The sequence below is a fragment of the Hyperolius riggenbachi genome, chromosome 2, assembly GCF_040937935.1.
Source record: "Hyperolius riggenbachi isolate aHypRig1 chromosome 2, aHypRig1.pri, whole genome shotgun sequence".
Lineage (NCBI taxonomy): Eukaryota > Metazoa > Chordata > Amphibia > Anura > Hyperoliidae > Hyperolius > Hyperolius riggenbachi.
The window spans coordinates 461,254,713-461,269,144 of record NC_090647.1 but is presented as its reverse complement, the minus strand read 5'-3'; the positions used below and the strand labels follow the sequence as shown (position 1 = coordinate 461,269,144).

The 14,432-nt window shown below is 40.2% G+C and overlaps 1 protein-coding gene across 2 annotated transcripts in view; it reads right to left on the bottom strand.

The window, feature by feature from the left end:
* Positions 1-14,432, bottom strand: part of SEZ6 (seizure related 6 homolog) — a 759,189-nt gene that overhangs the window by 369,667 nt on the left and 375,090 nt on the right. The window contains exon 1 of one of the 2 annotated variants that reach the window (XM_068270135.1): positions 1,631-1,706. The exons of the other annotated variant lie outside the window; for it this stretch is intronic. The gene's annotated coding sequence lies outside the window, so the exon portion shown is untranslated. Of the gene's footprint in view, positions 1-1,630; positions 1,707-14,432 lie in introns of those variants that run through there. 2 annotated transcript variants of the gene reach the window in all.

Here is a 14,432-nt window from a genome sequence, read left to right as displayed (position 1 = left end):
TTCCCATGTTATGACCTCATTTTCTGCTTCAAAATGTTATATTTCACTTCCGAATTCTTGTAATAATATTACAGCCATTTATTGAGGGAACTCTAAAGGTCTCTTGGTGCTTTTTGAAAGTTCTTTTCAGGTTAGTTAGGTAGATAAGCCATATCTGTGCTTAGGCAAAAGCACATCTTCAAACAGCTCCCATTGGTCATAATACTGCAAGACAGGGTAAAAAAAACTGTTCAAAATTGTACAGTACAACGTGAAACAGCAGTTTATGCCTAAAATGATTTCAAATCTCCACTGCACAGAAGTCCTGGCACCATAGACGTCGTCCTCCATGAACCCCCATATCGCCCCCCCCCCCCCCCCTTCACTACTACCCCAAACTGTACTGCAAGTGTGCTGTCTGACCCAGCTGTCACTTCTCCATTACTGCCCTTGCCCATCATAAGTAGCTACAGGTACTCCTTAGTATTATGTAGCCAGAATTACCCTCAATATTAAGTAGCTAGAGTTGCCCCTGACTGAAGGGAGATCTCGTCAGTGGATGGCCAAGCAGTGTGAGTAGCTTGCTCTCATCAGGATTCTGTATAGGAAAGGAGGGAGGTGCTAAGGGAAGTGAGTGAGCCACCTTTCCATCATCATACACCTGTAGGCATGTGCCTAAAGTGCCTTACGGTAAATCCAGCCCTGATCTCCCCCGAGTTTTGGCTACGCAGGCAAAAGACAAGAGATTGTTTAATGTGCAAGAGATAGATGGCTGTTTGACTTCTCTATTTTGAGATAATGCCAGTAGGATAAGAGATCTGTATGTTCACACCTTATCATTTAAAGCGGAATATAACCCTGCATTTCAACTTTGCTCTAAAACATTATTTACAGCATATTATATGCAACCAGCATTTTTTTTTACTAGACCAGCATTGGAAGGGTTACACACAGAGGTTTAAAGTTCAGTGGAGAGATATGCAGACGCATCCGAAGTTCAGATAGATACATTTAACTAAATAGAATGTAACAAGTGAGAAATGTTACACACTCTTTGGCTGTCCTCCAGCTCCTGCACAGTCAGAGAGAGTGAGTCACATTCCACACTTAGATACATTTAAGTAAGCAAAATGTATCTATGTAAGGTTCGGATGCGTTTGCATTTCTCTCCAGGAACTTTAAAGCTCTGTGTGTAACCCTTCCAATGCTGGTCTAGTAAAAAAAAAATGCTGGTTGCATATAATATACTGTAAATAATGTTTTTGAGCAAAGTTGAAATGCAGAGTTATATTCCGCTTTAAGTGCCTTTTAAGCCACCAGCAAGTAAAAACATATTTAGAATAATATTGACAGTATTTTTTCATTTACTTTTTGGTATTCTTTTAATTGCAAAGTGCTGAATAGTTATTTTAAAAGCAAAAATTATCTCCTAGGAGAGAACTCAGGAGAAACATGTTAATTGTATATGGGCCAAGAGAAGGCCTGATCACAGCATAGTTGGGGAACATTAACTTGGTGCACAGAGTACCATGTAAAAACTGAACATTGAAGTCTTTCTGCAGTAAAGCAATGGATGCAGAGACAAGCAGTTCACAACACAAGTATCCCTTTAATCAGGACTACCTTGAAGGCTGTTTACAAATCCACTTACATTATGCAGCTGAGCAGTGGCATGCTCCATAGAGGCTCTGCCGGAAGAGTACGGCATTTACAGCAAATTTAGAAATCCATTCAGCTGATGAAGGATGTTGGCAAAGCTTTTCTCGTATGCGGACACAGTAATTAATAAATGTATTCTTCAGCTGCTCTGACCTTTCTTCCAAATCCACTGCATCTTCCTTAATCATTTTCATTTGTTCGGCTGTGTTTATCAACATTTCATTTGAGTTCTACCTTATTATCTCTTCTTCCCACAGACCCGCTCATCTACTTCTCTGCGAGGGAGTGTCAGGAAATGAAAGCACTATCTTCTCTCATAATTCTCATAAGTTCCTGCTAAATGAGCTGGATTGCTGAACTGTGTTTAGGAATACTTTCTACAAGTAATGCAGCAGCTTCTGAGCTAAGTGAGGCAAATTGGGAACTTCAGGAACAGATAGCTATAAATGTATCTTCACGCACCTAGGTAGAGAGAATAATACAGTATTTTAAGCTTCAATCTAGCAACACCCGAAATTTAAGGTGTACCTCCACTTAAGTTAAAGTGGACCCAAATTCTTCCACAGTCCACAATAAAAAGTCTTTATTTCACATATAGGGGAGTATTCAGTAAACTGTGCTAAACAGAATTACAAGCGTAAAGTTTTACCACCTGATGAGCAGAGCAGAATGCATTGCATTATATACAGTGCACTACGCTCTTCACATTGTGCGGTAAAACTTGACACACTTAATTCTGCTACACAGTTTATTGCATATACCCCACAGTTCCTTAAGAAATTCACTGGTCTGTGTTTGTTAAGCCAGATCAAAGTTTCTAATTAGTCCTTATACTTATAAGAAGCTGTAAATAAAATGCAGAGGAACTCTGCCTTGGCTTTCTTTCCACACAGTTAACACTGAGGCTTAACCCTTTCAGTGCATCCTTTCAGTGCACCTGGAAAGTGAAAGCATGTTAAAACTTTATCCGGTTCAGCGCCGCGGTCCGAAAATCTCATGCATCCGAGCAACGTTCACCTCCCATTCATTCGCCTATAACTTTATTGCTACTTATCACAATGAATTGATCTATAGCTTGTTTTTTCCGCCACCAATTAGGCTTTCTGTGGGTGATACATTTTGCTAAGAGCTACTTTACTGTAAATGCATTTTAACAGGAAGAATAAGAAAAAAACGGAAGAAATTCATTATTTCTCAGTTTTTGGCCATTATAGTTTGAAATTAATATACGCTACCGTAATTAAAACGCATGTATTTTATTTGCCCATCTGTCCTGGTTATTATACCATTTAAACGATGTCCCTATCACAATTTATGGTGCCGATATTTCATTTAGAAATAAAGGTGCATTTTTTCAATTTGCGTCCATCACTATTTATAAGCTTATAATTTTAAATAATATAATAACATATTCTCTTGACATGCATATTTAAAAAGTTCAGACCCTTGGGTAACTATTTATGTTTTTTTTTTTTTTTTTTTTTAATTGTTTTTTTTTTTTTTTTTTAAATAAAAAAAGTGTATGTGGGTAATTTTTGGTGTGGGAGGGAAACTGCTAATTTTAAATGTAAAATAATGTTTTTTTTTAATCAAAAATGTATGTGGGTGCAGTTTACTATTTGGCCACAAGATGGCCACAGTGAAAAAAGTCCTAGATGCGAACCAGCTCGCATCTAGGAACTAAAATGCTGAGGAGTTGTTTCCTGGGGGCAGAAATACCGCGCTCTCTGGAGAGAAAGCGTCGGTATTTCTGCGGGGAAGTTAGATCGGTGAATGGGAATTATATTCCCATTCACTGATCGGGGGGCTAGCGGCGGGCAGCGGGAGCGCACGCGGGGGCGCGCCCGATCGCGCGCACGAGCCGGCGGCAGCACCAGTGCCTATCTGGACGAGGAAGCTCGTCCAGATAGGCCGAACTGGTTATGGTATTTTTTAGGAATGGTATACATTGTAATCAAGATTTTTCCCATGAAGGTTATCCTGCTGTGGCTAATCTTTTTAGAGCAGAAAGGACATTCTGAGTTTAGTTTCACTTTAAGAAAAAATGTTAATAAGACTAGATCAGCTGTGTACGTTGCAAGAATTTTACTTACACCAAGCACTGGATTACAGAGTAATCAAAATGTCTATAAAACTTAACTTTCATTATCTCATTTCAAATGGCTAACTACAGGCAAGTGATACTCAGTGTGAACACTGAAAGAGGGGAAGGTCAATAGTATACATTATCTCGGTTGGCAGGAGTTTATATATCTCAGGTAACTCCGCCCTCCGCTAATAAAGATAATGTACAAGAAATCAACCTGTACTCTTATAAGTCAGGGGGTTTAAATCAATTGACTTCCCTCCTGTCTCAATACGTGCATATAACTATCTATCTAGACCTGTATATCACAGGCCATTAGAAATGCCACTATTTACATACAACACCCCCAAAGTATATCCAACATATTTTGCAACCTTATCAGGGCTTCATCAGAGACATAGATAAAAAGCAAGGTGTGAAAGCGTTAGTGCATTTCCAAATAGTCAGCATATATTGAGCCAAATTCACCAGCTCCCGCAATAGCTGTATGTGTATCCCACCCACTTCCTCCCATGTCTATGGGTGTCTACAATAAATCCTGGGCAAGTCCTCCTCTCCAATTAGATACTCCCTCATTATAGTAAGCAAAGTCCCCCCACAGAAAAGTGCCATTATAATAGCCATAATCAGAAAACGCCAAATTGGCGCACTTTTATTTCTCGTTTTTTTTCAGTTTGGCTCCACTTTAAGACATTTTAACCCATTAATGATTTGCATATTGCCTAAAATATGTATACTGTAAGGTAGGTTAGCTGTCCATTTGATCTAGTCAAAGTGAAGGTTTTTGTTCCCTAAAATACACTATCGTCAGTTCATCATGGGTTCAAATCACCCCTGAACAGCAGCGCACAAATAACATCCTGGCTCCTGTTTGTGTCGGTGACAGATGCACTTTAAGAGTTTTAGGCACTCAATGTTCAATGCTTTTTTTTTTCTTTTGCCTTCTATATCAGATTTTCTTTTTCCTTTCAAACTGCCTATTTTTCTACAGAATACAAAATCAAGTAGAATGCACTGAAGATCTATCCTGCACTTATCACTCCTCGCCTCAGAACTATATCAATAATAGACATTCTCTTAGAAAATTCCACACTCCCAGCCTAAACAATCAGAGTCTCCTGTTGGGAGCTCAGTGAACACACAGATGCAACCGGTATTATTTCATTATTTGCCAAATGTGCTAAAGCTGTTTTAAGGGAATTACTTTTTGATTAGGATGAATCTGAAAATGTAAAATTTAAACATTTACAGCACCATTAACATAGATAAGCCTTGTTTTGGATACAATAACTGTCGGATTTTCTAAACCCCCCCTGAGATGAATTTAAGCACAACTCTAGTCAGGCAGCTCGATGCAACGGGTGAAATATCTGGCTTGTCCTGAGATTTGTTATTCTTTCTTGACAGTCCTGTGACTCAAGATTGACCAGCCACTACTACTGCTGAGCCACACAGCCCTCCCTCAGTCAGCTGATTGGATGGTGCAGAGCAGCAGCTCAGTGATGACTCATCAGTCTGCTCTCTGTTCCTGAGAAAATATCTGTGTTCAACTGACTGCGCTGTTTAACTGAATTATCTTTTGCTGAACTCATAAAGTAGACATACATCTTGTGAGGATGGGCAGATTCGCCCAAGAGACAAATTTCTCTCAGATCGAATCTGATTAGAGAGAGATCTGTCGGCTGCCCATACACTGCAAGCTGATTCCTAATCTATTTCCTGGTGAAATTGATCAGGATTAGGCCTTGTGACATCATTTCCGCCACCTTGCCAGTCCGACACTGTCCCCCATGCACCTATGTTACTCTGGCAACCACGTGGGGCGTGTATGTGGATTGTGGACGGAGCCTGGAGCCAGCGGTGGAGACGGACAGGAGGGCAAATTTGACATGGGGGGAAGCGCATGGGGTGAGCTGCCACCTCAGGATTGCCGCGAGGAAGCAGCACCAAATTGATGTTTTTATTTCTGTTTACTTTGGACTGAGCACCATTGCTTTTTGGCAGCTATATTAGTGGGCTTTAAAGCGTACCTGAATTTTTTTTTATGTGCTTTCAATTCTATTGTGCAGATCTCAGTATTTCCTTGCAAGGGATTTCCTGTTCCTGTCTTGTCAGTTGTCACGATAGTGATCTGCATGTGCAGATCGTTACAACCCGTTAAAATGATGCATCAGTCAAAACCATACCTGCCTTTGACAAGGTTTGGGGCCCGTGGGATGTTTGGATGCTCTCCCACGATTGAGGATGCCTATATGCCCAACCCCTACTCATATCTAACCCTAACCGAGGGATGAACTTGGCTATGGCAAAACTGGCTTCATGGTTCTTCTATTTGTTTTATATTTTTTCTTTTATTATTTCTCTTTCCTTTGTTCTTTCTTTTCTTTTTCTTTCTTTTCTTTTTCTTTTTCCTCATTCCTGTTTGCTTATCTTTAGTTTTTCACAACCTTTGCATTGTCCTAATAAAATCAGGAGACATTTCATACCCCTTGATGGGGGGCTGCTGTCTCCTCAGGTATTCTGGATATATTGTCACAGAAGTTGTAATAATTGTTATCTTATGCTGTCACCATTGCATATTGGACAATGCTTTGTTCCTGGTCTCTGTTAATGCTTTAAAAGCTAATAAAAACAAAGTAAAAAAAAAAAGATGCATCAGTCTAGTATATATATATATATATATATATATATATATATATATATATATATATATATATATATATATATATATATATATATATCCATATTCCCATTCCAAAACAGTACTGTGCCAAAATAAGAAGTCTCCAGACCAATCTCTCATTTTGTATACTTCTATTTAAATTCCTGCCATAACTCTGTAGCTTACAGATCCAAGCAAATTCACAGAAAGTCCATTGCAAATCAATGGATTCATAAGAGGCACCTGGTCAGTGGCAGATCCTGATGGTAAACTGCGTGATAAATCACCGCAATGTCTCCTAAGGCATGAGGTATGACTTCCCAGTACCATAAATATACATACTGTCTGTTATTTGTGGACTGCTCCTTGTGCCCATTGAAGAAGCTTTTGACATAAGTAATGTTTCATCACTGACTTATAACCATGGTAATTCTGCCACCAAGGAATTAAAGTCAGTGCAGGAATGCATGACCTCATTGCCTTCTCAGAGAACTCACAGGACCGGATAGACCAAGGTATCACCAGGCTGGAGATAATCAGAGATCAGTGATGCAGCAAACCTCCCCTGGATTTATTAAAGGTTGTCTACTATTGGGTGGAAAATGTTTTCAACTCTCACTGGGTCACATTGGACTACAGAAATGCTGATGAGAGAGTATTGCACTTCACTGACCCTCTGAAACCCAATGGAATTTAAACAAAAGATTTCCTGTTTGATCCAGTTTTGATACTCCTGACTTTGTTTTCAGTCATCCACCATTGGTGGCCACTTTATCTAGCATGATGGTGTATGTAAATTCTATTCAATTTATATCCATTCAGTTCACACTATACTTCTACATTATTGCCTTTTCTGGAACAGGAGACAATCACATGATATAATTTGTTTATGCACATAAAAGCAGATAGTACTTTCCAGCATGTATACAATAAAACTGATCTTATTGCCAATATAGTTTTCATACCTGGCTTAGTGCCAAAGTAATGTCATCTGTATAAAAATCTAAATGTTCATTTAAGTTACAGTACAGAAAGTTTTGGTAGAAGTAAAATTGCATAGAGATGCTGCTGCTGCTCAGGAGCAGTGCAGCTGGGATCCAGAAGCTCCCTTCTATGTTTGCTTAGCAATCAAGCTTATCTACTGCTCTCCCTACATAATCACATGCTAAGGCTCCAGAGGAAGGTGAAAGAAAGCCTATTAACCATTCAGACACCTTTGTAAAGTTTTTTTGTAGTACTTACAGGGATGTGGCAAATCCATTCTAGTGTGAAGGAAGGGGATTATTGCCATTATACCGTTTAGTAATTTTCAGTAAAACTTGTCAAGTGTGTAAAACATCATTGCATCCTTTCTCAGTGCTCTCCAATTACAGCCTGTTTATTTCCCTGTAGGTTTTTGTTTTTGGTTCTCTCTGTGATGGCTTTTTTTCCTGGGCTATTAGCCTGATTATCAGCCCTTGAAGAGTAGTCTGATCGACTTGGCCTTTGTAGGTTAATTTGTTTTGTCTGTATTTTTCACACCTCAATCTCCCATGAGATTTCTTCTGTAATGTTACCACTATCACTTTCTGTAGTGATAGACGGTAACTCTCCCCAGTCATTGCATAGACTTTGCCTACCAGGCAGACAATTTTATTTCTGGATATTCAAGCTTTTTTTTAAGTATTGTCAATATAACAATGATGGGTGAATAGGATTAAACTGACACTGCCCAAGCCTCATGTTTCTGTTATATTCCTGCATGGGATTACCATGTTCATATGTTTAAATGACACAGACTTCAAGTGACACAGTGTTCCACTATTTTGTTTAAATGACACCAACTGTTTGAACTAAAGGCGCTTGCACATGTTTGAGAACTGTGACCTGCACAGATTCGGACTTGATCCTTAGGGTGACAATTCAGGGCCGAGTGGAGCTAGAGGCTTGCAACAAAAAACATTTGGTTTAAAAGGGAACTTGAAGTAAGAGGAATATGGAGGCTGCCATATTTATTTCCTTTTAAACAATTCCAGTTGCCTGGCGACCTGCTGATCTTAAAGGCATTAATAGTGTCTGAATCACACACGTGAAACAAGCATGCACCTAATTCAGTGAGACTTCAGTCAGAGCACCTGATCTGCATGCTTGTCCAGGGTCTATGACTAAACGTATCAGGGGCAGAGGATCAGCAGGACAGCCAGGTAATTTCCATTGTTTAAAAGGAAATAAATATGGCAGCTTCCATATTTCTCTCACTGCAGGTACCCTTTAAATATTTTCTCTCAAAAATATATTAACCTTCTTAGCGGTAATCCTGAGTCAGGTCCGCAGCTCAGAGCGGTAATCCCGTGCCTGAGTGAGTTTTATGCAGGACCTGCTGCAGATCTCTTTGTGGTATGTTTTTTTTCTTGTTTTTAGGATCTAAAAGCTTGTGAAAAAAATTGCATGGCTTTTAGACTCTAAATTTACAAATTATCATAACGCGGGAATAATAATGTTTTCTAAAATTGCCATAAATACAGACACAAGTATGTTTGTGTTTCAATGTTATTAAAATAATCTATTTCAATTTGCAGCCAGCTAAGGATTTAAAAAACTATCAACAGGCTTAAATTGCACTTCTTTGCAACGTGATAATATTACACTACTTGGAATATTGTTGACACATGGCCCTTTACACACTTGACGGCGACTTGACGAAGTGCTGACACAATGCACGGCACTTCCGTTCTGATGGGATTTTCAGCAATGCAACAGCAATTCCATTCATTCAATAAATGGAAATCCTAATGTGTTTGAGTGTTTTTGTTGGAAGCTGTGCATTGCGTTTCCTCCTAGAATCGCAATGCACGGATGGGGACAAAGATGCACTTCTGATGTCTACGTGGATGGTGTCACACTGGGGTTCGTCAAAGTGGCAGAAACTGCAGCATTTGAGTAAAGGGCCTTAAAACAGGATCTGGATTAATAAATAGACAGGCAGAAAAAGTTGGACACTCCTACCTGCTGCACAAACACATAGTAAAATAAAGCTGAAAAATAATGATTGCCATAAGTCCTTGTAATCTATAGAACCAAACTGAAACCATTGAGTTTTTATTAAAAAAAACAAAAAACAAAAACAAAAAAACATGGAAAGTTATCTTTAAAGTGAATGGAATCCTGAGCTGTGGCTGTCTGCTGTCCAAGGTGCTGAAACAGTCAGTCTTAGAATGGATCTTGCCTTATACATTACACATTTCATGTAATGCGTGTTACATTGTATATTTCCTGTTTACATGTATGTATATGTTTGTGCTCACACCAGTCCCTTCAAAAATAAAGCAAAACTGTAATTTAACTGAGCCATAAAGGAAACAAGACACATTTTGAAAGCAATCACATTGATTAAATGGGAGCTGCTGCACATGGAAATCCTATGTATGGATGTTCAGAGTGGGGGGAGAGGATGAAGAGGGGTAGAGGGGTACTGTTGGGAGGAGCTGTTAAAGAAATTGAATGGGGCCAATCACAAGTATAAATTCAGCCCTGATGCTGAGCATGGCTTAAAAAGCAGGTGTTACATGGAAAAGACAAACACAATAAAAAGGAATATGTTGGTGAGAGGCAGTTGTATTGTGTTTGGTCTGTCCTTGTTTCTGAAAGCTTACCCAACAAAGAAATCAGACACTGAAGATTCCCCTTTGGGTATTTTGCTATCCCGTAATAAACAGCTTACAGACCCGCGGCAGTAAAATGTGTAGTTTATCCTTATGTCTCCTCTCAGTCTACCTGCTGCTCAGCGTTAGTTTGTAGTCTGCGGTTTATATAGTGTTATTTCTCTGAGCCTCTGTACAGCTCAGGCGCTCTGCTACGATATCACTCTCTGCTGGCTCCCTCTCTCTGCATCATGCCTTGGGGGTCAGAGATATGAGGGCAAACATTGAACGGAGGATCAAGAAGCAAATTTCACGGCCCATGATGTAAAAGGCAAAACACTATCGTCTGGGCAGAGCTAACAAATGTACTCTCCTCGCTTAATAGGGAAGAATTATGTTAAGTAATACCAGCGAGACATTTTCTGTAAAGCTAATAAATTAACCGCGTCAACGGGAACCAGAAGGAGGAGGGAGAGAAGGGAAGCAGTGCAGGGGAGAAAGCAGAAGAGACAGGCTGGAATTTGCATTTTTACTCTTCCTCGAATTTTGCTGAATATATAGAGTGTAATAAGCGAAAGGTGCCTTAATTAACCTGCTGAGCGGTCTGGACGAGCTCAGCTCGTCCAACACCGCCAGAGGCTGCCGCTCAGGCCCTGCTGGGCCGATTTTGATGAAATAAAAAGCAGCACACGCAGCCGGCACTTTGCCAGCCGCGTGTGCTGCCTGATCGCCGCCGCTTTGCGGCGATTCGCCGCAAGCAGCGGCGAAAGAGGGTCCCCCCAGCCGCCTGAGCCCAGCGTAGCCGGAACAAAAAGTTCCGGCCAGCGCTAAGGGCTGGATCGGAGGCGGCTGACGTCAGGACGTCGGCTGACGTTGATGACGTCACTCCGCTCGTCGCTATGGCGACGATGTAAGCAAAACAAGGAAGGCCACTCATTGCGGCCTTCCTTGTTTATTCTGGGCGCCGGAGGCGATCGGAAGATCGCCTCCGGAGCGCCCTCTAGTGGGCTTTCATGCAGCCAACTTTCAGTTGGCTGCATGAAATAGTTTTTTTTTTATTTAAAAAAAACCCTCCCGCAGCCACCCTGGCGATTTAATCAGAACGCCAGGGTGGTTAATCATTGTTATAATGCAATCTCATCTTATCCCAATCTATACCTACTATAAACCTCTTACAGGAGATTGATGAAGGCATAACCTTACTGCTGTGAACTATTCATGTTTACAAGCCTTGAACTCTCCACGGAAGCTAACATCAATAACGCTCATGTTTGCCACATGCAGAGTTTAGATAAAATGGGGGCCTTGGGCATAAATGGATGTGGGGACCCTTACATTTTCATACTGTGCTGAAAGTTAACTTGTTACGACTATAGTCACTGACATGTGGGGCCCTGAAAATACTTGGGGCCCTGGGTGATGGCCCAGTTTGACCCTATGGAAGCACCGGTCCTGTTTGTAAGGGTCCCAGAAAAACTGTGATGGAGATCGGCCGCCGGCGAGATCCGTAGAGAGCGCACTTTCTCTTGTTCAGACTGACCGCGACAGAACTAACGGGACCTGATACCGGAGCTGCAGGTAGCAGAGGTGTGGGAGCAATCTGTGCACATGGGGCTGGAGGAAGCCCTAGGTATGTATAAATCTTTTTTTTCATCTCTGGTACACTTTAAGTTAATGCCACCTGCCCTTGCCCTATGGATATGAATTCATTGGGCAATTTACATTCTCATGCAATTGACACTGCACATAGTTCATGGGCACAAAGTCAGAGGATGGAGAAAGACAAGAAAGTTAATGGTGATATATTAAGCACCCACTGCTATGGCTATTGCTATGCCCCTGTTCCACTTATGCTGGGTACACACGTTACGTTTTTTCATGCGATTTTGCCACCCGATCGTTTTTTCGGCACAATTCCACACTCGATTTTGCGCTCGAGTCTCTTATCTTCATTCATTGTTCTTATCTTTTTCCATTCACCGCTATGAGAAATCGAGCGCGGAAATGATCGGGAGCAATATCGGACATGACGAATTTTATCTATCTGATCCATCTATCGCACGAAAAAACGTAACGTGTGTACCCAGCATTTGATTCAATTAAATCTAATGCCTAGTACACATCATACAATGTTCTGTTAGATTTTCTGTTAGATTATTTTATGTAAAGTACTGGTAGAGACTGGTCATTAACTCTGGTGCCTTGCCTTCTGGTTATCTCCTGCTGAGTAGAACAATGCCTAATTGCTAGGCAGATAGATGGTTAGCTAGATAACTTCCAACATGTTGGAAATTATCTATCTGGCAGATAAATCTAACAGAAAATCTAACAGAAAATTGTATGGTGTGTACCTAGCATTATACCAGTATTGTGATTGGGAACTCCCAACATTAATAGTCTAGAAAGATTAGCCAATCAGCACTATCCTGAAGAACACTATGTGAGTCTAGACAGCATTTTTGTTTACCACTGTTTATATTTATAACATTGCTCATTCTTCCTCTTGCAGTTCATCCTTCATTTATTTTTATTTATTTTTTTAGCCATGGGTTTCATCCTTAATGTTGGAGATTAGAAGTCTAGGCTAGTGGAGCATGAGTATAGGTTGTTCAGTTTGTAATTTCCACTATATTCACACACAAAGCCAAGCTCCAGGAAGAGTCAAGTCTATTTCTACTCAGTGCCCATGTAACATTTGTACTTCTGATGTGACCATTTAAATGCACAGGAATTTCTCATTTCTGTGCGAGAGTTCATGGCTTGGGGATATACTGGAAAAAGTAATATCCAGATCCAGTTCACATAATGTGTGATACAGTGCATAACACTACATTTCCATTGCTAAAATGAAATCATTAGAAGCATTTCATGGTACTGTGAGCCCAAAATGCTGCTCCCCCGAACCTCCAGGGCATGGCGCTGTTCCATTGCCATCCATCAAGTGCTCTACTTCTTGCAATGCACCCTGTGGCCCCACTGCTGCCACGTACTGACATTATTCTTGTCACAACAGTAAACAGGTACAGTATATAATCATATAAACTGTGCCCTATATACACTACAGAGGTTTGCTTTACATGGACTCAAAAGTACTAAAAAGATAACTGTGCTTTTAAATGTTTTGCACAAAAAAAGATCTCCAGGTGCTAATATTTTCCTAGACATGTGGTTGGTTAAAGAGCGCACAGCAGTTTTACTATTAACTATGCAGAAATTTAGCACACAAAGTGCAATTAGCACAACCCGTGTTAACTAGGTTGAGCTAGATGGACGTATGTCTTTTTTCAACCCAAATAACTATGTAACTATGTAACAAGCATTGCTAGAGTAATGCGCATTGAGCTACTTGTGTAACAAATGTTACTTTAACAATGCTCACATTACCTACGTAACATGGATTACGCTAATTGCACAATGCACACCACCTTGTCAACGCAAATGAAGGTAATATTTGCATACACTGTCTGTGCACAGCAGCTTAACTGAAGCTTTGTGCATTTGCCCGATGGGAAGAAACTGGACCACCAAATGGAAACCCATCCAAACAAGAGGAGAACATATAAACGGGAAGACAAGATGTTCTAGATAAAGCCCTTTCCAGTCCTTAAAGGGAATTTAAGAAATACTGAGTAATATAAACCAAGTACATGGTGATCAACTGCGTGGTCATAGGTTACAGTAAAAAAAAAAACTGTCTACCAAAATAAAGAATGACACAGAGAGCCCAATATAGTGAAGTATGTACTGGTAAGGATGAATTGATGATAGAGTAAGTATTTTTATATTTATATGCCAAGGTTACCACTCAGGCAACCACTGAAAATGCAGGTGGGAAGATTAAGCCTGTCCCCACACAGGGTTAAGAAGTCGCTCTCCATAGACAGAGGCGAGACAGAGTCGCTTGGCCCAGACTGAGACCTGCAATAGCCATATACTCCTACCCCATTGCCTGATGAAGCAGGGTCCTACCTGTGAAACGCGTTGCAAAGAACCTTGGAATGTATCAATACATTTTATATGTTTTAAATGTTAATACATTTTTGTGTCTACTTGGAGGAGGTAGGTCCACCATTGGCCAAGAGACCTAGGGCCATATGCAATTCACTTTTTCACCTGAGTTTTCTACTAGGTGATATTTTAAAACTTGTCAATAAAATGCCTTTTAAGCCACCAGCAAGCAAAAAAATACTCAAAATAATTTTGATAGTACTTTATACCTACTTATTGATACTTTTTTCCATTGCAAAGTGCTATAAGTTATTTTAAATCAAAGAAGACATTTTTCTCCTAGGAGAAAACTCAGGTGAAAAAGTGAATTGCATATGGCCCCTGGACCCTTATGCAATTCACTCTTTCACCTAAGTTTTCTCCTAGGAGATAATTTTTAAACTTTGATTTAAAATAACTTTTCAGCACTTTACAATTG